This window comes from Giraffa tippelskirchi, chromosome 6, assembly GCF_054371585.1.
Source record: "Giraffa tippelskirchi isolate mGirTip1 chromosome 6, T2T-mGirTip1v1.2.pri, whole genome shotgun sequence".
Taxonomy (NCBI): domain Eukaryota; kingdom Metazoa; phylum Chordata; class Mammalia; order Artiodactyla; family Giraffidae; genus Giraffa; species Giraffa tippelskirchi.
Window position 1 is genome coordinate 170,589,349 of NC_137280.1, and position 25,837 is coordinate 170,615,185.

Sequence of the window (25,837 nt, forward strand, 5' to 3'; positions counted from 1 at the left end):
AACAGAAAGACACTCACAGATTTAGAAAATGAACTTACGGTTGCTGGAGGGAAGGACTGAGGGAAGGTGTAGTTAGGGCATTTGCGATGGACATGTACACATTGCTATATTTAAAACGGATAACCAAAAGGGCCTACTATCTAACACAGATAATCACGGTGGTGTGATCACTAACCTAGAGCCAGACATCCTGGAATGAAGTCAAGTGGGCCTTAGGAAGCATCACTATGACAAAGCTAGTGCAGGTGATGGAATTCCAGTTGAGCTATTTCAAATCCTCAAAGGTGATGCTGTGAAAGTGCTGCACTCGATATGCCAGCAAATCTGGAAAACTCAGCAGTGGCCACAGGACTGGAAAAGGTCAGTTTTCATTCCAATCCCAAAGAAAGGCAATGCCAAAGAATGCTCAAACTACCGCACAATTGCACTCATCTCACACGCTAGTAAAGTAATACTCAAAATCCTCCAAGCCAGGCTTCAGCAATACGTGAACCGTGAACTTCCAGATGTTCAAGCTGGTTTTAGAAAAGGCAGAGGAACCAGAGATCAAATTGCCAACATCCGATGGATCACTGAAAAAGCAAGAGAGTTCCAGAAAAACATCTATTTCTGCTTTATTGACTCCATCAAAGCCTTTGACTGTGTGGATCACAATAAACTGTGGAAAATTCTGAAAGACATGGGAATACCAGACCATCTGACCTGCCTCTTGATAAACCTGTATGCAGGTCAGGAAGCAACAGTTAGAACTGGACATGGAACAACAGACTGGTTCCAAATAGGAAAAGGAGTACATCAAGGCTGTATATTGCCACCCTGCTTATTTAACTTATATGCAGAGTACATCATGAGAAACGCTGGGCTGGAGGAAGCACAAGCTGGAATCAAGATTGCCAGGAGAAATATCAATAACCTCAGATATGCAGATGACACCACCCTTATGGCAGAAAGTGAAGACTAAAGAGCCTCTTGATGAAAGTGAAAGAGGAGAGTGAAAAAGTTGGCTTAACACTCAACATTCAGAAAACTGAGATCATGGCATCCAGTCCCATCACTTCATGGCAGATAGATGGGGAAACAGTGGAAACTGAATTTATTTTTCTGGGCTCCAAAATCACTGCAGATGGTGATTGCAGCCATGAAATTAAAAGACGCTAACTCCTTGGAAGGAAAGTTATGACCAACCTAGAGAGCATTATTTAAATGCAGAGATATTACTTTGTCAACAAAGGTCCATCTAGTCAAGGCTATGGTTTTTCCAGTGGTCATGTATGGATGTGAGCTGGACTATAAAGAAAGCTGAGCGCTGAAGAATTGATGCTTTTGAACTGTGGTGTTGGAGAAGACTCTTGAGAGTCCTTTGGACTGCAAGGAGATCCAACCAGTCCATCCTAAAGGAGATCAGTCCTGGGGGTTCATTCGAAGGACTGATGTTGAAGCTGAAACTCCAATACTTTGGCCACCTGATGTGAAGAGCTGATTCATCTGAAAAGATTCTGATGCTGGGAAAGATTGAGGGCAGGAGGAGAAGGGGACAACAGAGGATGAGATGGTTGGATGGCATCATCAACTTGATAGACATGGGTTTGGATGGACTCCGGGAGTTGGTGATGGACATGGAGGCCTGGCATGCTGTGGTTCATGGGGACCCAAAGAATCGGATACGACTGAGCTACTGAACTGAACTGAACACTGAAAAGAAGTGGATTTTTAAACTTTATTTTTTTTAAACAAATAAAGAAAAGTGGGAGGAGAGACAAATCCTAATCCATAATAATTCCAAATAATTTATGCAGATACTCCATCCTCATAGAGATGGCACATGACACCCCATTTCTGAAGTGTGGGGTACATGTAGTGACTTTCTTCCAAATTGTATACTATAGAAAGTAGGAAAAGAGAGACTTCACAGCAGATTAACCTGAAAAATATTACCTGAGCCAGGTAATCAAGGGTATCAAGAGTGATAAGTGATGCTTATATCATACCCTTGATATGATGTGATGAAAATGGCATTTTGCTATGTGGTCCTCCCCCTGGAAATCCCATAAGCCCAGTCTAATCACAGGAAAAACATCAGACAAATCCTAGTTGAGGGACAGTTTACAAAATATCTGCCTCAAAACTGCTAAGGTTATCAAAAGAAACGAAAGAAAAAGAAAAATCTGAGAAATTGTCAAAGTCAAGAGGAGCCAGAGGGATATGACAACTAAATGTAGTAAGGCATACTGGATCAGATCATAGAACAAAAAAAGGACGCTAGGCAGAACCAGGTAAATCTACATAAAGTTTGCACTTCAATTAACAAATAGAAACATTAATAAATGATGTATCAATATTAGTTCTTTAATCATAAGAAATGTAGCATACAAAGCAAGATTTTAACAACAGGAAAAAATGGTTGTGGTATAAACACAAACTATACTATCTTCACAATATTTCTGTAAATCTACATCCACATCCAAATTTATACACTATAACTAAAGCAGTACCATAGCAAAAGCATCTCATTCACACAAAAAAGACACCTCCCCCCAAAAAAAGTCAAAATAAAAGACATGTTAAAATAAGCCACATATTAGTATCAGTGAATTGCCCCTAGCACTAACACTACTGGCACTAGGCGAGTTTACTGTAGAATCAATGGGGAAAATAACACACAAAGGAATATCCAGGAAAAAGAAATGCTGAAAGAAAGCAAGCAATTAAGAAGCATCTCTAATAAAAAGCAATAAAGAATTAACAAATGAATAGACATCTGATTAATATAATATAAAATAAGAAAAGTCACACAAAAATAAATCGCCTGAAATAACCAGCAAAATATATTACTAGCTAACATAATGAAAAAGGAGAAATAACATATATACAAATAATACATGAAAAGAAGGAAATAAACTAAAAAGAGAAGAAATCTTTTAAAATTCATAAGAGACTACTTAGATAAAAATTCTAGCAAATTAATTTGAACATCTAAAATGGCTAATTCCCAACCCAGATAGTTTCAGAAATGAATTTTATCAGAACTTTATATATTAATAATAAGTCTAATGCAACTTAAACTACTCCAGTACATAAAAACAGCATTAAAAATTACCAAAATATTTTTATACACTGCAAATTGATAATGCGAAAAACATTAACAACACCAAAAAAAAAAATATATAGACCAATCTCATACCTGAGTATCAATGCAAAAAAGTCATAAATGAAATATTAGCAACAAAATCCAATAACATGTATAAAAAATACAGCATGACTCTATAAAGAAGCACATTGGGAAGTCTATTAAAATTTAACATATTAGACCTAATTAGAAAAATCAAATGACCAGTTTCGTAGATTTTAAACAGACAATTGATAAATGTCAACTAAATCATATTAGTCAACATAAAACAGGAATAGGTATCTAACATGATTAAATATATGTGTGTATATACACACAGGTATGTATACGCACACATACAGACTGCTAAAATCAGGAGCTAAGAGAAGGATACACACTAACTCTGCAAATTTTCATACTGTACTAGAGGGAAAGAGAAAGGAACTAGAAGCCTATGAATGGGAAATCAAGAGGTAAAGCCACTCATAATTGCAGAAATTATAACTGTCTTCTTGGAACTCTGAATTCATTCCAGAACCAATGGAAAAACTACTAAAAACAATAAGGGAATTTAGTAAAGCAGTAAGATACAAAATTAATTTTTTTAAAAAAGGATATACAAAACAAAGTAAGCTTCACATGCGTAAGTTAGATGACAAGATGAAAAAAAAATGTATAGAAAGAAAAACACTAAGTACACTTAGAATTGATGCTTTTGAACTGTGGTGTTGGAGAAGACTCTTGAGAGTCCCTTGGACTGCAAGGAGATCCAATCAATCCATCCTAAAAGAGATCAATCCTGGGTGTTCATTGGAAGGTCTGATGTTGAAGCTGAAACTCCAATACTTTGGCCACCTCATGCGAAGGGTTGACTCATTGGAAAAGACCCTAATGCTGGGTAGGATTGGGGGCGGGAGGAGAAGGAGACGACAGAGGATGAGATGGCTGGATGGCATCACCGACTCGATGAACATGGGTTTGGGTAGACTCCGGGAGTTGGTGATGGACAGAGAGGCCTGGCGTGCTGCAATTCATGGGGTCGCAAAGAGTCAGACACGACTGAGCGACTGAACTGAACACTTAGAAATAAATGTGAACATCTTATAGGAAGAATGCTTGTCTACCTAGCATCACTGAGAAGTCAGAAAGGTGGAACAAAACAAGGAAGACTATGTCATAAAGGGGAGGAGCCAGACAAAAATTCTTAATCTGAACAGCAATCTTTCTGTGTGGGAAAGAAACACTCCATGACTTATTCAGGAGGAACATCCATCTCAGCCAGAAAATAATCCCCATTTGTCCAGAACAGAGCTCCAGGCCTCTCCTGAGTGCACATGAACTTAGGCAGGGCCCTGAAACGGTGCCCAGGACTCCCAATCCTAATTCCCCGGACTGACTATGACAACATCACACCTCTGATTATGTCACAGTGCCAAAGGGAACTCTCAGGGTAAGTCCATCTTACTAATTAACTAACTTAAGTTACTAACTTAAGTCGATTTTGAATTAGTCTGAGAGAAGATTAACTGACTGTGTTCAATGTAATCACAGGAGCCCTTTAAAAGCAGAAGCTTTCTCTGGCGGGCAGAAGCAGTGACAGAGATTTAAACTAGCAAAAAGATTCTGTGAACTTTCGCTGGTTTTGAAGATGGAGAGGACCATGTGCCAAGAAATGTGAGGAGCTTCTAGAAGCTGAGAGAAACCCCCATTGACAATCGTCAAGGAAATGGGAGATCTTAGTTCAACAATTCCAAGAAACGGATACTTGACGACAGTTTACTAGGTTTGCAAAAGAATTCTTCTCTAGAGCCTCAAATGGGAACGCAGCCAGCTGACGCCCTGAGAGGGAGACTCTGGGCAGAGAACTCAGAGCTTTGCCAGGCTCTTGAACTACGGAGGTGGTGAGATAATATATTCGTGCTTTTTCAAGTTGGTAAATTCGCATAATATGCTATACAGCAATGGAAAGTTAATACAAACTTCATACGAAAAGCTCTCCAAGGTAATAATTCACCTCATTCAAAATAATTTCCTCATAACCCAAAAGGAAAAGCAAATACATAACAGAACAATTATCATATTGCTATCCTTTAAAGTGATGAAAACAATTGGTTCTTAAAATCAAAAGCGGAAAACAGGGATTTAATAAACTCTTGAATGTGGTGAGATAAGGGATTTAAAAAAGAGAAAAAGTAGGCTGAAAGCTCTGTAAACACATGAAATACAAATGAAAACTACTGCAGAAATAAAGTCACACTGCAATGGGCAAAAGAGATAATAGAGACTGCAAGAATTACAAGGACAGACAGAAAACACTTGAGAAATACAGAAATGATATCCAGACAAAGAAATTCAAACATATGCAGAATCAATCAGAATAGAAAAAATACATATATTCAAGTAGGAAGCTTTCCTGAAATAAACACTAATCTATAATTTTAAAAGGTGTTGAACAGCCCTAGTAATTTTGATGCAGCATTTGCAACAAGACATTGCCTTATAAAGCTACTAGATTTTAATGATGAAGAAAGACCTCTTTGAACTGTCAGGAAAAAAGATAGTCACTTAAGCAGAGGGAAAGTTAAAAGGAAAAAAAAAAGCACTTAGCTGGCCTCAGACTACTTTACACCAAAATTAATCCCACAAAGGCAGTAAAGGAATCACATAAAAAATTAGTGAAAGATAATGTGACTCAGAAAATTTATGTTCAGCCAAACTGTTATCCAACCCTAGATAAAAGACAAATATTTAACATATTCAAAAATCTCATGGAATTAACCTTTCCTTAAAACAAACAAACAAAAACCGACTAGAGGATACATTTCAGCCTGAAGCACCAGTATCCATTCAGAGATGCACCAAAGGGCCCTAACGAAGACCACTCATGGTAAGGAGTATCAATTTATTAAATTGTATCTGTTATAACACAGCTTTACAAGATAGCTAGATTTACCTATTACACGACTTCTGTGGTATTAATATGGAGAAGGCAATGGCACCCCACTCCAGTACTCTTGCCTGGAAAATCCCATGGACGGAGGAGCCTGGTGGGCTGCAGTCCATGGGGTCGCTACGAGTCGGACACGACTGAGCGACTTCACTTTCACTTTTCACTTTCATGCATTGGAGAAGGACATGGCAACCCACTCCAGTGTTCTTGCCTGGAGAATCCCAGGGACGGCGGAGCCTGGTGGGCTGCCGTCTATGGGGTCGCACAGAGTCGGACACGACTGAAGTGACTTAGCGGCAGCAGCAGTGGTATTAATAATTGAGGGAACTATCTGAACCTTGAATTTCAACTTCTGATGTGAAATCAAAACGTTTCTGACAAAATATTTACAAGGCTAAATTTAAGGTATGTGATTTGACAAGACACCACAAGAGGGAGCTTCTATGTCATTTAAGAACGTAAGAGGCGTATTGCCAAAAAAAATTAAGGCTCAGATTTTCTTTAATGAATACTGGTGCCTAGTTCTGCCCAGCAACATGTGCAGGAACTAAAGGCCAAAAGGTAAAAGGAAATCCATAGCCCAGAATATTTAGAACTTAAATATGAAGCTCAAAGCAACCCTCAGCCTCGCCCAGAGGTCCCCAGCCTGCTCCACCCCACCACCCCATCTCCACCCTGGCGGGCATTCACCTTCAACACCTGTTAAGTGTAGAGACCAGCTTTTCCTCTGGGCCATCCTGCTGTGGAGCATCGGGAAAGATGTTGCAATCTGAGACAGGATTCCACTCCCCCAACCAGACTTTCCTGACAGTATTTCCAGGAAGTGCCTGAAGCAGTTTTATGGGGAACCCCATCTGCTTCAATTACCTTTACTCTGAGATGGCTGACTTGGATGAAAAGCAACCTCTCTTTCTCCCCAGGGAGTGACTAATTTTCTTCCCGAGGTTCCACACCCCACCTCCTTAGCCACTGCCCTGAAGAAGGAGAATGAGCTGCAGCTTTTGTTTGAACTCGACCATCCCCAAGTCAAATTCCCAACATTCACTGGATCACAGAGAAAGCAAGAAAATTAAAAAAAAAAAAAAATCTACTTCTGCCTTGTTGACTATGCTAAAACCTTTTACTGTGTGGATCACAACAAACTGTGGAAAATTCTTAAAGAGATGGGAATACCAGACCACCTTATCTGCCTCCTGAGAAACCTGTATGCAGGTCAAGAAGCAACAGTTACAACCAGACATGAAACAACTGACTAGTTCCAAACTGGGAAAGGAGTACGACAAAGCTATATACCATCACTCTGCTTATTTAGCTTACATGCAGAGTACAATCCTGCAAAATGCCGGGCTGGATGAATCACAAGCTGAAATCAAGGCTGCCTGGAAAAATATCAACAACCTCAAATATGCAGATGACACCACCCTTATGGCAGAAAGTGAAGAAGAACTAAAGAGACTCTTGATGAGGGTCAAAGAGGAGAGTGAAACAGCCAGCTTGAAATTCAACATTTCAAAAACTAAGATCATGGGATTTGGTCCCATTCAGTTCAGTTCAGTCGCTCAGTCATGTCTGACGCTTTGGGACCCCATGAAACGCAGCACGCCAGGCCTCCTTGTCCATCACCAACTCCCAGAGTTTACCCAAACCAATGTCCATCGAGTCAGTGATGCCATCCAACCATCTCATCCTCTGTCATCCCCTTCTCCTCCTGTCCCCAATCCTTCCCAGCATCAGGGTCTTTTCCAATGAGTCAACTCTTCGCATGAGGTGGCCAAAGTACTGGAGTTTCAGCTGCAACATCAGTCCTTCCAGTGAACACCCAGGACTGATCTCCTTTAGGATGAACTGGATGGATCTCTTTGCAGTCCAAGGGACTCTCAAGAGTCTTCTCCAACACCACAGTGCAAAAGCATCAATTCTTCAGCACTCAGCTTTCTTCACCGTCCAACTCTCACATCCATACATGACCACTGGAAAAACCATAGCCTTGACTAGATAGACCTTTGTTGGCAAAGTAATGTCTCTGCTTTTAAATATGCTATCTAGGTTGGTCATAACCTTCCTTCCAAGGAGTAAGCGTCTTTTAATTTCATGGCTGCAATCACCATCAGCAGTGATTTTGGAGCCCAAAAAAATAAAGTCTGACACTGTTTCCACTGTCTGCCCATCAAATTCCCATGAAGTGATGGGACCAGATGCCATGATCTTAGTTTTCTGAACGTTGAGCTTTAAGCCAACTTTTTCACTCTCTTCTTTCACTTTCATCAAGAGGCTCTTTAGTTCTTCTTCACTCTCCGCCATAAGGGTGGTGTCATCTGCATATCTGAGGTGATTGGTATTTCTCCCGGCAATCTTGATTCCAGCTTGTGTTTCTTCCAGCCCAGCGTTTCTCATGATGTACTCTGCATATAAGTTAAATAAGCAGGGTGACAACATACAGCCTTGAAGTACTCCTTTTCCTATTTGGAACCAGTCTATTGTTCCATGTCCAGTTCTTACTGTTGCTTCCTGACCTGCATACAGGTTTCTCAAGAGACAGGTCAGAATGTCTGGTATTCCCATCTCTTTCAGAATTGTCCACAGTTTATTATGACCCACACAGTCAAAGGCTTTGGCATAGTCAGTAAAGCAGAAATAGATGTTTTTCTGGAGCTCTCTTGCTTTTTCAATGATCCAGCGGGTGTTGACAATTTGATCTCTGGTTCCTCTGCCTTTTCTAAAACCACCTTGAACATCTGGAAGTTCACGGTTCACATATTGCTGAAGCCTGGCTTGGAGAATTTTGAGCATTACTTTACTAGCGTGTGAGATGAGTGCAATTGTCGGTAGTTTGAGCATTCTTTGGCATTGCCTTTCTTTGGGATTGGAATGAAAACTGACCTTCTCCAGTCCTGTGGCCACTGCTGAGTTTTCCAGATTTGCTGGCATATTGAGTGCAGCACTTTCACAGCATCATCTTTGAGGATTTGAAATAGCTCAACTGGAATTCCATCACCTCCACTAGCTTTGTTCGTAGTGATGCTTTCTAAGGCCCACTTGACTTCACATTCCAGGATATCTGGCTCTAGGTGAGTGATCACACCATCGTGATTATCTGGGTCATGAAGATCTTTTCTGTACAGTTCTTCTGTGTATTCTTGCCACCTCTTCTTAATATCTTCTGCTTCTGTTAGGTCCATACCATTTCTGTCCTTTATCAAGCACATCTTTGCATGAAATGTTCCCTTAGTATCTCTTATTTTCTTGAAGAGATCTCTAGTCTTTCCCAATCTGTTGTTATCCTCTATTTCTTTGCACTGATCGCTGAGGAAGGCTTTCTTATCTCTCCTTGCTATTCTTTGGAACTCTGCATTCAGATGGGAATATCTTTCCTTTTCTCCTTTGCTTTTCGCTTCTCTTCTCTTCCCAGCTATCTGTAAGGCCTCCTCAGACAGCCATTTTGCTTTTTTGCATTTCTTTTCCACGGGGATGGTCTTGATCTCTGTCTCCTGTACAATGTCACAAACCTCTGACCATAGTTCATCAGGCACTCTATCAAATCTAGTCCCTTAAATCTATTTGTCACTTCCACTGTATAATCTTAAGAGATTTGATTTAGGTCATACCTGAATGGTCTAGTGGTTTTCCCTCCTTTCTTCAATTTAAGTCTGAATTTGGCAATAAGGAGCTCATGATCTGAGCCACAGTCTGCTCCCGGTCTTGTTTTTGCTGATTGTATAGAGCTTCTCCACCTTTGGCTGCAAAGAATATAATCAGTCTGATTTCGGTGTTGACCATCTGGTGATGTCCATGTGTAGAGTCTTCTCTTGTGTTGTTGGAACAGGGTGTTTGCTATGACCAGTGCGTTCTCTTGGCAAAACTCTATTAGCCTTTGCCCTGCTTCATTCTGTACTCCAAGGCCAAATTTGCCTGTTATGCCAGGTGTTTCCTGACTTCCTACTTTTGCATTCCAGTCCCCTATAATGAAAAGGACATCTTTTTTGGGTGTTAGTTCTAAAAGGTTTTGTAGGTCTTCATAGAACCGTTCAAGTTCAGCTTCTTCAGCGCTACTGGTTGGGGCATAGACTTGGATTACCATGATATTGAATGGTTTGCCTTGGAACAGAGATCATTCTGTCGTTTTTGAGACTGCATCCAAGTACTGCATTTTGGACTGTTTTGCTGACCATGATGGCTACTCCATCTCTTCTAAGGGATTCCTGCCCACAGTAGTAGATATAATGGTCATCTGAGTTAAATTCACCCATTCCAGTCCATCTTGGTTGAATGTCGACGTTCACTCTTGCCATCTCCTGTTTGACCACTTCCAATTTGCCTTGATTCATGGACCTAACATTCCAGGTTCCTATGCAATATTGCCCTTTACAGCATCGGACTTTGCTTCTATCACCAGTAACATCCACAGTTGGGTATTGTTTTTGCTTTGGCTCCATCCCATCATTCTTTCTGGAGTTATATCTCCACTGATCTCCAGTAGCATACTGGGCACTTACCAACCTGGGGAGTTCATTTTTCAGTGTCCTATCTTTTCTCCATTTCATATGTTCATGGGGTTCTCAAGGCAAGAATACTGAAGTGGTTTGCCATGCCCTTCTCCAGTGGACCACATTCTGTCAGACCTCTCCACCATGACCCATCCGTCTTGGGTGGCCCCACACGGCATGGCTTAGTTTCACTGAGATAGACAAAGCTGTGGTCCGTGTGATCAGGTTAGCTAGTTTTCTGTAATTATAGTTTCAGTGTGTCTGCCCTCTGATGCCCTCTTGCAACACCTACCGTCTTACTTGGGTTTCTCTTACCTTGGACGTGGGGTATCTCTTCACGTTGGTCCCACTACTTCATGGCAAATAGAAAGTGTAAAAGTGGACGCACTAACAGATTTTATTTTCTTGGGCTCCAAAATCACTGCAGACGGTGACTAAAGCCACGAAATTAAAAGATGAGTGCTCCCTGAAAGAAAAGCTATGACCAACCTAAGACAGTGTATTAAAAAGCAGAGACATCACTTTGCCGACAAAGGTCTGTGTAAGTCTAAGCTATAGTTTTTCCAGTAGTCATGTATGGATGTGAGAGTTGGACCATAAAGAAGGCTGAGCGCTGAAGAATTGATGCTTTTGAGTTGTGATGCAGAAGACTTCAGAGTCCCTTGGACAGCAAGGTGTTCAAACCAGTCCATCCTAAAGGAGATCAACCCTGAATATTCATTCGAAGGACTGTGCTGAAGCAGAAGCTCCAATACTTTAGCCACCTGATGCGAAAAACTGACTCCTTGGAAAAGACCCTGATGCTGGGAAAGATTGAGGGCAGGAGGAGAAGGGGACGACAGAGGATGAGATGGTTGGATGGCATCACCGACTCAATGGACATAAGTCTGAGCAAACTCCTGAAGATAGTGAAGGCCAGGGGAGCCTGGTGTGCTGCAGTTCATGGGGTTGCAAAGAGTCAGACATGACTTAGTGAATGAACAACAAGTCTACACAGCATCTCCTGACCCGGAGATGGTAGCTCATCCCTAGCTCCCTCTCCTATAACCTCTGTTCACTTATCTTATTATCACTCTTTCAAAAATCTTTCTTACAAAACTTTAAAGGGAAGAAAAAATTATCTCTGAGTTTCAGGTGTCTGTGATATGCATCCCTGTAAGCACAAGGATCAGGGCAGGACCCTTGTTACCCAGGCCCAATGGCAGGCAGCCAGCGGCAGATTTGGGTAAGAGGAGGGGGAAAAAAATACTCTCTCTGAAGCTGGGCAGCAACACTCTGAAGTCCAGGCTTCCAGAGAGTTCCTGAGACAACTGACGGAGAAACATGCAGTAAGTCAGGTTGCAGCAGGGTATTCTCGGGCTGCTTTGGTTCATAAAAATAGAAGGTGTGCGTGAGAAGAGGCAGCACAGGGAATCTCACAGATGATTTAGGGCTCTGTATCTGTGGGAGCTGAAGACCTGGAGAGCCTTTGCCTGTTTGTCAACTAACCCACCTGGGATGCTGAGCTGATCACTCATCTCCCATGGGAACCTAGCTCAACCAATAAAATGATTAAAAAAAAACTACCAGAGCATCCATACAAAGATGCTGTTAAGAAAAAAGAGCAACATACTTTCATTCAAATTAAGATTTGGACACTGACTAAAATAAAATATTTTCATGGAGCAGATGAAAAATGTGAGCACATCGTAATGGCAAAGCAGAAATGAAATAACTTAAAAAATAAGTGGTGAGAGAAAGAGGAGATGAAGTTTGCACTGTAAAACTCCAAGAAAAAAGTAAAAAGGGATAACCAAAACTGCGTGGAAAGGGAGGTAAAACTGAAAGGGACACAAGGATGAACAGGTTGAGAAAACACAGTCATGGGCACATAATATAGAAATTAGAAAAGGGAGTAAAGTGAAAGATAAAGAAAAAGGCAGAGAAAATGCTAAGGATATAAGGTGGCCAAAGAAGATCATATATACACATAATTGAAGTATCTGAGGGGGAAAAAAAAAAAAACTAACATCATGGAACAAAATAGTCAGATATGTACTTTAATAGAATGTCCCTAAAATGTGAAAATATGCATGTAAACCTATATGCTCCAATCTGCATAAATGGGTGCCAGGGAACCATGAAATCAATAGTCATCCTAAGACATAGCTTCAACTGGACTTTGAAGAGACTCCAAAGTACACAGACATATGGACTCTTCAGAATATTCTTGGTAGAAAATATGAGCATTTATACTGTATATCTGGGGCTTCCTTGGTGACTCAGCTGGTAAAGAATCCGCCTGCAATGTGGAAGACCTGGGTTCGACCCCTTGATTGGGAAGCTCCCCTGGAGAAGGGAATGGCAACCCACCCCAGTATTCTTGCTTGGAGAATTCCATGGACAGAGGAGCCTGGCAGGCAACAGACCAGGGGATCGCAAAGAGTTGGACACGACTGAGTGACTAACACCCTACCGGACATCCACTGTCCCAGGCAGTTCTAAATGATTTCAGAATACACAGGTGGGAAAAGGCTATTAAGAACTTAAATATAAGGATGAGTAAGAAATTCCCAAAAAGGCAAAGATCAAATTACGAACATTTTTTAAAAAAGAGAAAGACTGAAATTACACATCTGAATTACACCTTGTGCCAAATAACACTCACGTTTAACTACAACGGAATCTATCCTATTTTACTCACCATGTATTACTCCAAAGGAAAAAACTATAAGCTTTCACATACATTTCTAGCCTCATCTTTACAATGTTCTGCAATCATTCTACAAATGAAAAAATTGAAGACCAAAGTCACATGCTATGCAGAGTCAGATTTTGCAACATAGCCTAATAATTGGATTCCTAGTTTTCTGATGCTCTAATATATTGTCCGTGATCTTTGGGAGCTATAATTAAATGAGCTCAACCATTATTTAAAAAGGTACAAAGCAAGATTTCCCTAAGTATAATTTATGGAATCCTAGGCTTCTGAGAATTTCCATGAATGAAAGGGTGCTATGGTCAAATCAGTGTGGGAAATACTGTATTATAGCACCTCTCCTCTTAGATTAACAAGTATGCATTTATAAGTAATATGATAAAGTTTTATACATTATCTGTCATACATTCAAGTGGCTTTTTTCTCCACTAATGTCTAACATCTCACAGAACTAGTTTCCATAAAACACACTTTGGTTTGAAGTATAACAAAGGTGTCAGGTAAAACAAAACAACTCTAGGTAATTAAAAGTTTTAAATTAACTCTTGTATTGACAGACATAATTCTGAAAGGATTAGTGTTATCAATGATCACTTAGTGACTCCTAGTGCCAAGACTCTATTATTTTGGGGGGCTCTAAAGTCACTGCAGATGATGACTGCAGCCATTAAATTAAGAGACACTTGCTCCTCGGAAGAAAAGTTACAACCAACCTAGACAGCTTATTGAAAAGCAGAGACATTACTTTGCCAACAAAGGTCCGTCTAGTCAAAGCTATGGTTTTTCCAGTAGTCATGTATGGATGCGAGAAGAATGTGGCGTGCTGCAGTCCATGGGGTCGCAAAGAGTCGGACACAACTGAGTGACTGAACTGAGTGCCGAGACTCAGGATTTTGCTTCCCACCTTTTTTCTTACAACCCATCTCCTTTGAAATGCACATATAAATGTAGAAACTGTGAGGATGACTCCAAATCCCAGTTTGAACTTCCAGTGTTTTATGCTCTAGAATTACACTTTTCTAAAAAGAAGAAATCTATATTTTATTTATTTATATTAGAGTTATACTTCTAATGTCAAGCTTGTACCTCTAAATCTAAAACAAAATTCACAAGCTTCACCACAAACCAAACTTCTCCACCTGATTTTCCAATATCTGTTATAACATCCATTTTCTAGTCATCAAGTCTGAAACATGAAAAGCATTCATGATATAGTCCTTGGCTATAATGACCATGTCAAGTGCTTTTTCTCCTGATACCACACCCATTGTTCAAGTCTAGTCACCTGAGTTGCCCTAAGGAAACTTTCATTTACTAGTATTTTTCTTTATTCAGTGACTAGGCCTGTATGACTCACTGGGCTCTTAATTACCATACATTACTTTTATCTTATCCTCATTTATGTTACCAGCAATAAAAATAATACACACTGGGTGCTTATCTTAAGCAAGGTCCTTCAATGGCAAACATTTTCTTATCTAATCCCCAGAAAAATCCTATGAAAGTGATACTATTGCTTTCCTCATTTACAGATAAGTAAAGTCTGGATTAGATTAACTTCAAAATTTCTAAGATTTAAGAGCCTATGTATCTAAGAGATTCATCTCATGGTTAATGGTGACATAAAGTAAAATTAATCAGTTTCTTGAATAGTTTGGGATGTGAATTCAAAACATTTCTATAAGAGCTTCTGACTTTAACATAAAGAGACAAAAACTTTTTAATATAAGATTTAAAAGTTGATCTCCTTATCATCTCTAAAGTACAATAGAAACTCTGGACCTAACAGGCCATTAACCCATTAAAAGATAAGAAAACTGGAACTGTATATCATGAATATAACAGGAATGACTATAAATGCATCAAAGATTTTTTTAACATTAGAAAATTATATATATAAGCATATACCAATAAATTTAAAATCTCTTAAAATAAAAATATTGACTACAAATGATATAAAATTTGAATGAACCTACTGTGGCTCAGCTGATAAAGAATCTGCCTGCAATGCGGGAGACCTGGGTTTGATCCCTGGGTTGGGAACTCACTCCAGTATTCTGGCCTAGGAATTCCTTACCACCTGCCTGTCTCTCAGTTGATGAGGGATTTTACAGTCTTTATAAATCTTCAGCTGTTCTGTCTCTATTAGGTTGTCACAGGGCTCCTTTTTTTTTTTTAATGGAAAGTATCAGTATCTTATTTATTATTTTATTATAATTAATGCAAGCACCTGATGCCAAGGAAATGAAGGTGACTTTACAAACTCAGAATTTTGGCAAGTCCATGAAATTTCCATTTTATTATACTTTTATATCACATTAGTTCAAATGCATTTCTCTACAACTATTCCAACATAGATTCTTCAGAACTACTTCAGTCATCCTTATCATGTTACTTTACCAAAGACACAGTCCTAGACCTCTGAGAGATGCTAGGCAAAGCATCTTTCCAGCACATGAAGTGGGTTTCCAGTATTTCCATGTGGTCAGGCTTTCAGAGACAGACACTTAGGCATATCATGAAGATATACCATCTTGGCTCTGGTTCCCTTATCTATGCCAGAAGAGGTTAGTACCCATCCAAGTCCAAAGGTGGTAGTCGGCAGTCGGCAACAGCTGACTGTAAAAGCACAGGCTGGTGTGCTGCTGCAGCCCTGGGGAAGTTTTCCTCCACACAGGCTGAGTGAAACAGTCCTGCTAACGATACCAATGGAATAAGGCCAGTCAGTGCACGAAGAGGCCGAGACCTTCTTCCCCGCCACTCGGACCTGTTAAAAGGTAGATGGTACTCAGGATATTGACTTGTGCGTGCTGTTTCTAAGTATGATCTAATGCTGCTCCACGTCTTCTTGCTTCTAGTCTGATTTGTCATCCTAGCTGCCTGTGCTATCATATTAGGATCCCCACCAGTAATTGGATAGGCTATTCCTAATCAATTCGTTTGTCCGTGCTTCACTGAGCAGCTTACTGGAGAGAGTAACCACCAGGAACTGCAGCAACGCCTGGTCCAAGGTGCGGGGCTGTTTCTCCATCTTCTCCCTCCTGTCTGCGGAGGGCCAGACCCCTACGCGGGCAGACACCTCAGCGAGACCACCGCAGACAGCCGCACGTGTCCCTCAGCAGGGCTGCGGCGGCCAGCTTGCCGCACGTTCTGCTCGGCAAGGTCTGGCAGCCCGCGAGCAGGCTCTGTGCACAGTCAGCCAAGCTCCACGGGTTTCCTTTTAACAAGTACCACTGGGTATGTATGGATGTGAGAGCAGGACCATAAAGAAAGCTGAGCCTCAAAGAACTGATGCTTTCGAACTGTGGTGTTAGAGAAAACTCCTGAGAGTCCCTTGGACTGCAAGGAGATCCAATCAGTCCATCCTAAAGGAAATCAGTCCTGAATATTCACTGGAAGGACTGGTGCTGAAGCTGAAACTCCAATACTCTGGCTATCTGACGCGAAGAACTGACTCATTTGAAAAGACCCTGATGCTGGGAAAGATTGAAGTCGGGAGGAGAAGGGGACGACAGAGGATGACATGGTTGGATGAGATCACCAACTCAATGGACACGAGTTTGAGTAAACTCCAGGAGTTGGTGATGGACAGGGAGAGCTGGTGTGCTGCAGTCCATGGGGTCGCAAAGAGTCGGACACGACTGAGTGACTGGGTATGGGGATATTAACAGGCACCCTCAGTCCAAAATACACTCTGCCTTGCCACTGATTAAAAACAACCCAATTTCCCCTTCTTAACAAGGATCCATGACTTCTGCCAGTTCAGTGGTCATCTTCTCTACCTGTTGATTATTTAGTATGAAGACTAAGGCTGGAAACAAATTCTGTAAGTGGATTTTTAGGGACAGTAGTAAAAGGCTCCAACCCACTGACACTCCCTAGTTCAGTACCCTATGTATGCTGGCTATGGAGGTCCCAGCAACACAGAATGCATTCTGACTCACTTAATGCATATACCATGTTCTGTAGAGAAGGAAACCTTATTCTGCAAGTTATAACAAAACAGACACTACTCTACCAAGTCAGAGACTTCTGGGTGTTGGGGTGCACAGTAAGACACACAAGTGAATTTCATGAGCAGAAGTCTGTTACCATAATTCTGCTGCAAATGAATTTCTTCATTAGAAGTGATGCAACTTCTTTAGAAGTTAGCTATAATAATGAATAAGGCATTTTGTACGTCAAACAACATTGAGTGTTGGTAGAAGCATCATAGGTGGTAAGAATAAATTCATATCTAGAATATGTATTTGTCTCAGGAGGACAAACTGCAACCAGGATAGACATATTCCGGCTGTCCCGGGGTATATCGGTTGCCCTGGGGAATGTTACCAAATCATTGCTCTCAGGACTGGACCCTGAAGTTGGTAAACTGGGTAATGCATCTGCAATGCAGGAGGTAGACCAGTCTATGAGGAGGGAAAAATCATTCTAAACCCATGTTTAGCTTCCTTTTATACTATGTGGTCATTTTTAATATGGGTCAATGCCACAAAAAGTACAGTGGCTGGGAAAACACACTGACTGACCATATTTTCTTCCTGACTGAGAGTGTCTTCTACAAAGGATGCCCTCAAGTTAACAAGTGGCAAAAACAGCTTTACATTCTAGGCTTCAGATTCAGCATCAGTCCTTCCAATGAATATTCAGGACTGATTTCCTTTAGGACTGACTGGTTTGAACTCCCTGCTGTCCTCTCAAGAGTCTTCTCCAACACCACAGTTCAAAAGCATCCGTTCTCTGGCTCTCAGCCTTCTATTTGATCCAACTCTCACACCTGTACATGACTACTGGAAAAACAATAGCTTTGACTAAACAGACCTTTGCCATCAAAGTAATGTCTCTGATCTTTATTAATAATATGCTGTCTAGGTTTGCCATAGCTTTCCTTCCAAGGAGCAAGCATCTTTTAACTTCATGGCTGCAGTCCACTATACATATGTAGTAACTCATCACATACTATTAAAATTACCTTGTTAACAACTTTCATTTTTGTTTTGTTTTTTTTCAAGCTTCTGACTGGCCAGCTTATCAGAGTGTTGTGCATGGAAGAGTTAGTTGTTCAGTCATGTCCAACTCTTTTGTGACCCCACGGACTGTAGCCCACCAGACTCCTCTGTCCATGGGATTTTCCAGGCAAGAATACGGAAGTAGGTATTCATTCCCTTCTCCAGGGGATCCTCCTGACTCAGGAATCAAAGCTGGGTCTCCCACATTGCGGGAAGATTCTTTACTGTCTGAGCCACAAGGGAAGCCCAGACTGTTGTGTGTGAATCAATGAAAATCTGTACCTCAGGCCTTCTCTTCTATCAAAACAGAATTTCCACAGACGATTGCCTTTTAGGGACATGCCTGACTGGGGTTTCTCTACAAAATGTTCACCTTTGGTAGGTGCCAGCAAAAACCCTCTGTAAACCAGGCTACACCTTTTCCTGCTCTGTTAGCCAGTCACAAGGAACTATGTGAGATCCTTGTAATGAGGACATTTAGGGTTTCGTAGTAAAACCATGCTAACTCCTGCCTATAATAATCTTTCTCCTTTGGAAAAGAGGGAAGTGCAAATCAATAAAACACAAGTAGGCTAGTTGTATGAGATATATACCTACAGTTACTTGCACCTTTCAAATCTATTTTCATCTACCATTTCATTTAACAACAAAATGTCCAACTTTCACATGTCTAATTTTATGATTTGTTCCCTTGTAGCTCAGCTGGTAAAGAATCTGCCAGCAATGTTGGAGACCTGAGTTCGACCTGGGTCAGGAAGATCCCCTGGAGAAGGAAATGGCAACCCACTCCAGTATTCTTGCCTGGAGAATCCCATGGACCGAGAGGCCTGGCGGGCTATAGTCCATAGGGTCGCAGAGTCAGACACGACTGAGCAACTAAACCACCACCACCACAGTAGTAACACATACTTCATGATGAGGAGTTCAAGTTGCACAGTGATCACAATCCTGTTTATGTCTAACACACCAGCCCTGAGGAGCAAACCAATGGTTGCTTTTCAAAAGAATAATGTAGGCAAAAAAGCTTAGCCTTACTAAAAAAAAAAACTCAGGGGTCTTCCCTGTGAAGACTTGCCAGAGGCTTCCTATATCTTCCCAGTCTGCCATCAGTTCAGTTCAGTCACTCTGCCATGTCTGACTCTCTGCGACCTCATGGACTGCAGCATGCCAGGCCTCCCTGTCCATCACCAACTCCCGGAGCTTACTCAAACTCATGGCCATTGAGTCGGTGATGCCATCCAACCATCTCATCCTCTGTCATCCCCTTCTCCTCCTGCCTTCAATCTTTCCCAGTATCACGGTCTTTTCTAAGGAATCAGTTCTTCCCATCAGGTGGCCAAAGTATTTGGAGCTTCAGCTTCAGGTATGGCCAGCGGGTATGGACAATATTTATGACAGTGTTCTTTGGACGGTCTGCCATAAACAGTCATAAACGTTGTCCATACCTGCTGCAAGAACTTTATCCGAACTCAGAAGGCCTTTGAGCAACAAAGGTCAATTAAAACACACTGTGGAGTAGATAAAACCAAGGCTATGGCCCCACTCCCTGTTAATGGCCCTGAGTGGATTAAGGTGACCCCAGGCAAAATACATTCCATGTCATTAACAGGGAGTGGGGCTATAACCTTGGTTTTATCTACTTCACAGTCTATTTTAATTGACCTGTGTTGCTCAAAGGCCTTCTCAGTTCTGAGTTCTGGAACATGATAAAGTTCTTGCAGCAGGTTTGGACAGTGTTTATGGCAGACTGGGAAGATGTAGGAGGCCTCTGGCAAGTCTCCACAGGGAAATCACAGGGAAGACCCCTGGGTTTTTGTAGTTAAGACTAAGCTTTTTGGCCTATATTATTCTTTTGAAAAGCAACTGTTGGTTTGCTCTTAGATGCTGGTATGTTAGACACAAACAGGATTATGGACACTGCAACCTGAACTCTCCATCATGAAGTATGTGTTACCCACTGTACATGGATGGAAATAGATTTGGAAGGAACAAGCAACCATAGGCATGTATCTCATACTACATCTCATACTACCGACCTTGTTTTTTCTGACCTGCACTTCAAGCAAATACTTTCAATTGGAAAATAAGGCTCAAGGAAAAGTACCTAAGGGTTTGACTCTCCCTAACTTTGATAAGCTTAAAGAGGCAAGACACAATGCAAAACTTAGAGTGTGATTATTGGCACATAAACCAGAATCATGTGAAATGATTTTCTTGGGCTCCAAAATCACTGCAGATGGTGACTGCAGCCATGAAATTAAAAGACGCTTGCTCCTTGGAAGAAAAGCCGTGACAAAACTAGAAACCATATTAAAAAGCAGAGACATTATTTTGCCGACAAAGGTCTGTATAGTCAAAGCTACGGTTTTTCCAGTAGTCATGTATGGGTGTGAGTTTGACCATAAAAAAGGCTGAGTGCCAAAGATTGATGCTTTTGAACTGTGGTGCTGGAGAAGATTTTTGAGAGTCACCTGGACTGCAAAGATATCAAACCAGTCAATCTTGAAGGAAATTAATCCTGAATAATCATTGAAGGGCCTGATGCTGAAGCTGAAACTCCAGTACTTTGGCCACCTGATCCAAGAGCTGACTCACTGGAAAAGACCCTGATGCTGGGAAAGATTGAAGGCGGGAGGAGAAGGGGACGACAGAGGATGAGATGGTTGGATGGCATCAGTGACTCAATGGACATGAGTTTGAGCAAGCTCTGGGAGATGGTGAAGGACAGGAAAGCCTGGCGTGCTGCAGTCCATGGGGTTGCAGAGAGTCGGACACGACCGAGTGACTGAACAACAACAACAATACCTGAATCAATTAGTTTCTGAAACATCTACACTATTAAATGAACCATTAGCCTCTTCTAGGAGAGATTGTGACTGAATAAGTATTAAAATGACCCTCAGTTGCCTAATGTTTATAGGTAAGAAACAGGCTAATACAACTTCTAAGCATCCAAATATAGCCAGGGATAATTATGAAAAAGGACCAACAGAGAAAAATGAATTATGAAGCCCCTCCCAAGAAGCTGGAGGAGAGTTTACTCAAGGAACAAGCATGACAGCTTCCCAGTGGGATTTCAGGATTTCTCTGAACCAGTGACTCCTCCCGTGCAGTCAACATCGCAGTCTATGGGGTCGCAAAGAATCAGACAGGACTGAATGACTGAACAATGAACAACAACAAACTGGTAATGATCATTGTGGCAAGTATTTTAGTTACACATTTCTGTTTTTAAAATGTAAACAGCATGTTAATTGGAAATATAAAGAAGAGTCAAATAAACAAATAATACAAATATAAAGAGCCATATCAACTCAAGATGTATCACAGATTTAAATGGAAAATGGAAAACTATGAACAGACTGGTTCCAAATTGGGAAAGGAGTACGTCAAGGTTGTATATATTGCCACCCTGTTTATTTAACTTATATGCAGAGTACATCATGTGAAATGCCGGGCTGGATGAAGCACAAGCTGGAATCAAGATTGCCAGGAGAAATATCAATAACCTCAGATATGCAGAAGACACCACCCTTATAGCAGAAAAAGAAGAGGAACTAAAGAGTCTTTTGATGAAAGTGAAAGAGAGGAGTGAAAAGGCCGGAATAAAACTCAATATTCAAAAAAATAAGATCATGACATCCGGTCCCATTACTTCATGGCAAATAGAAGGGGAAACAATGGAAACAGAGACAGACTATTTTCTTGGGCTCCAAAATCACTGCACACGGTGACGGCAGCCATGAAATTAAAAGACGCTTGCTCCTTGGAAAAAAAGTTATGACCAATCTAGACGGCATATTAAAAACCAGAGACATTACTTTGCTGACAAAGGTCCGTCTAGTCAAAGCTATGGTTTTTCCAGTAGTCATATATGGATGTGAGAGTTGGACTATAAAGAAAGCTGAGCACTGAAGAATTGATGTTTTTGAACTGTGGTGTTGGAGAAGACTCCTGAGAGTCCCTTGTACTGCAAGGAGATCCAACCAGTCCATCCTTAAGGAGATCAGTCCTGAATATTCATTGGAAGGACGGATGCTGAAGCTGAAACTCCAATACTTTGGCCACCTGATGCAAAGAACTGACTCTTTAGAAAAGCCCTCAATGCTGGGAAATATTGAAAGCAGGAGGAGAAGGAGATGACAGAGGATGAGATGGTTGGATGGCATCACCAACACAATGGACATGAGTTTGAGTACACTCCGGGAGTTGGCAATGGACAGGGAAACCTGGCGTGCTGCAGTCCATGGGGTCACAGAGTCGGACACAACTGAGCGACTGAACTGAAATGATAAACTTTTTGAAGAAAAGAAATAGAAAACCTTTGAGATCAAAGACTAAGAAAAGAGTTCTTAGGCTTGACAACAAAAGGAAAAAAGAGATAAATTGAATTTCACTCAAATTAAAATCTTTTGCTCTGTGAAAAACTCTGTTAACGAGGTTGGAAAGGATAAACTACAGATAAGATGAGAATATTTGTAAACCACCTATGTGACAAAGATCTAGTACTTGGAATACATAAGTAACTTTCAAAACTCTACAGTAAAAAATAAACAATCTAGTTAGAACATGGGCAAAAAATAAGAAAAGATACCACATGAAGGACAAACAGATGGCAAATCAGCACAAGCAAAGATCCCCAGCATCATTAGCCAAAAGGGAAATGCAGATTACAAGCATAACAAGATTTCTCTACAACATATCAAAATGGGTAAAATTAAAAATACTGAGGGGGAATTCCCTAGTGGTGCAGTGGCTAAGACTCCATGCTCCCAATTCAGGGGGCTGGGTTTCCATCTTTTTTCAGGAACTAGATCCCACATGCCCCAATTAAAGAGCTCACATGCTGCAACTAAAAATTACCACATGTCACAACAAAGGTCGAATATCTCATGTGTGGCAACTAAGACCCAGCACAGCCAAATAAATAAAATAAATAAAAATAAATACTAAAAAAACTTTTAAAGTAATGACAGCAACAAATGTTGGCAAGGATGTAGATAAATTGGATCATTCATACATTGCTAATGGTACTGTCACTCTGGAAAACAGTAGTTTCTTTAAAAACTAAGCAGAGAACTATCTATGACCCATCAGATTTACTCCTAGGCATCCATCCCAGAGAACTGAAAAGTATGTTCAAACAAAAATCCGTACACAAATGCTTATAGCTTACCTTGGGATAGCCAAAAAACTGAGATCAACCCAAATGTCCTTTAGCAGGTGAATGGTTGAACAAAACACGGTAAATCCATACCATGAAAAACTTACTAATTAGCAATAAAAAGGAAAGAGCAATTACTAAACTCAACTCTGATGAGTCTTCACAGAATTATTCTGAATGAAAAAAGTCAATTTCAAAATGTTAAGAACTGTATAACTACCAAAGTATAGTACAATTTTTAAACATAAAAATGTTATCATGAGGTGATTCATTATGTAAAACTTTTAAAATGTAAATATTTAGCTCTGTGAGAATGGTTAATATATATAATTGAATATGGTACAAGAATAAGAATGCTCACATGTTGTAAACTGTGAAAAATATTATACTAACTCTATAAGAGACATACACAATAAAAATATTAAGACAATCCCAAAGTTGCTCACTTGAGGAAAGGATAATAATGAATTTTTTTCCCCTCTTTCTACTGTTTAGTATTACATATTGTCTGCCATGGCCAATAGAACTTTTCTAACCAGAAAAATAAAATGCATTAATAAAAATCACAACAAAGGAGGGTCGATTAAATAGATTATCTATAAAATGAAATAATACAAAAGCATAAATATTCTTCAGTTTTGTCTTTTTTAATATTTACAATATCCAACATATATTCTAAGTTAAAAAATAGATACTAATAAGTTCAAAATATTGTTTCCTTAAAATGTGCATTTGTATATATATATGAAAATGTGAGATAAAGATATATGAATATGTATAAAGGTTAGTAAGAAGGTATGAGAACGTGTGTATTAATGACTCAGTTCAGTTCAGTCGTTCAGTCGTGTCCGACTCTTTGCCACCCCATGGACTGCAGCACACCAGGCCTCCCTGTCCATCACCAACCCCCGGAGTTTACTCAAACTCATGTCCATTGAGTTGGTGATGCCATCCAGTCATCCAATGACTATGGATGGATCCAGTGACTATGGTATTGATGACTATCTAATGTAAAAGTGTAATCATGCATGACTACTTGTGAATACACATATGAATATGTATATACAATAAAGGCTGAACTACTGATAATGTGCTATCTAGGATGTGTTATCATGAAAAAATTTTACTTCCTTTTATTCAATATATTCTAGTTTTTCCCCTTGTACACCATTTTTTAAAAAATTTTTCTATCTTCTGATTGGCTGCCCAAGGGACATGTCACATTCAAAATTAGGAAAAAATTTAAACTATTCAGAAAGAGGCAACTTGGCTATTTAAAAGGCAATATTTTAGTATGTTATATTGAGTAGCCCCAATTAATTTAGCTACAGCAAATCAAATTTAGCCAGACTTTGGGGATATGCTGATATCAAATGGCACTTACAAAAACATATGTATCAGACTGAAAGATTTTTAGTTGTCCATATTGTAACTACCATTGACAATAACTAAACAAACCAAGAAAGGCAATTTTTTACATTAAAATAGCTGCTAATTAGCATGAACATAATTTTTACTCATTACTATTATTTGATGAGAACTTACCACCAGGCACTGCCTTAGCACGGTGAGTAACTTCCCATGAAGTAGCAGTTACTACTACCATCATGATTACAGCCGAAAAAACCTGTGCAGGATCACACAGCTCTACCATACAGTGCTCGAGCAAAAACTTAAACTGTTTGTCTGACCTTAACATCCCTCTTATACTACTTACACTGCCATTCAATGTAATGTGCTAATACCACTAAAATCAAGGAGAAAAAATACAGTAAAACACACTGGCTAATTTGTGCATTTTTAAGAACTAGTGACCAAGAAAATTGAATTTCCTCATTTTTTTCTTACCACAATTTTTACCAACCATTCTGAGGAAGCTACAAAAAGCATTGCTTAATCATTACGTCCCATATATTACATCTGGTTAGACACAACTATGCCTGTGGTCCGCTTGAATGCCCTATCAGAGCATTTCCTTTTATTTCACACATGAAGATAAATAAGGGTAATCACTACTAAAGTCTATCCAAAGACATCTGACATTTTAGTATCACTGTAGAAGTACAGTAGGTAGTGAAATCAATATTTTAGCAAGCAATTAAGATGAAAGCCAAAAACAGAGTATCAATGCATTTTGCTTCTATTTCTGAATATGCTTCTCATTTTAGCTTCCTTTTTCATGTTGTAAATTTTTCAGATCCCAAATCTTACCCATAAAGGTCATTTAGGGCAGATAATCTTTGATAATTTAACAATGCTTTCCAAGTCAGTGGCCAAAAGAAGGGAAAATTATTCTTTATGGAGTAATTTTGGGTTCCATAAGGCCAAGCTAATAGAAGATGTGAACAGAGAATCCCAGACTGCCTCCATCTGCCATTACCTACTCTTACTGCCTTCTGTGAAAGGACAAGTCATCAGACTCCTAA

The 25,837-nt window shown here is 40.1% G+C and overlaps 1 protein-coding gene and 1 long non-coding RNA gene across 6 annotated transcripts in view; one reads left to right on the forward strand and one right to left on the reverse strand.

Moving 5' to 3' along the window:
- Positions 1 to 25,837, reverse strand: part of SLCO4C1 (solute carrier organic anion transporter family member 4C1) — a 66,578-nt gene that overhangs the window by 28,317 nt on the left and 12,424 nt on the right. The gene's annotated exons all lie outside the window — the stretch shown is intronic.
- On the forward strand, positions 4,564 to 7,146 carry LOC145509656 (uncharacterized). The gene is made up of 2 exons (XR_014056283.1): positions 4,564 to 5,993; positions 6,977 to 7,146. It is a non-coding gene; the product is annotated as an uncharacterized LOC145509656 (long non-coding RNA).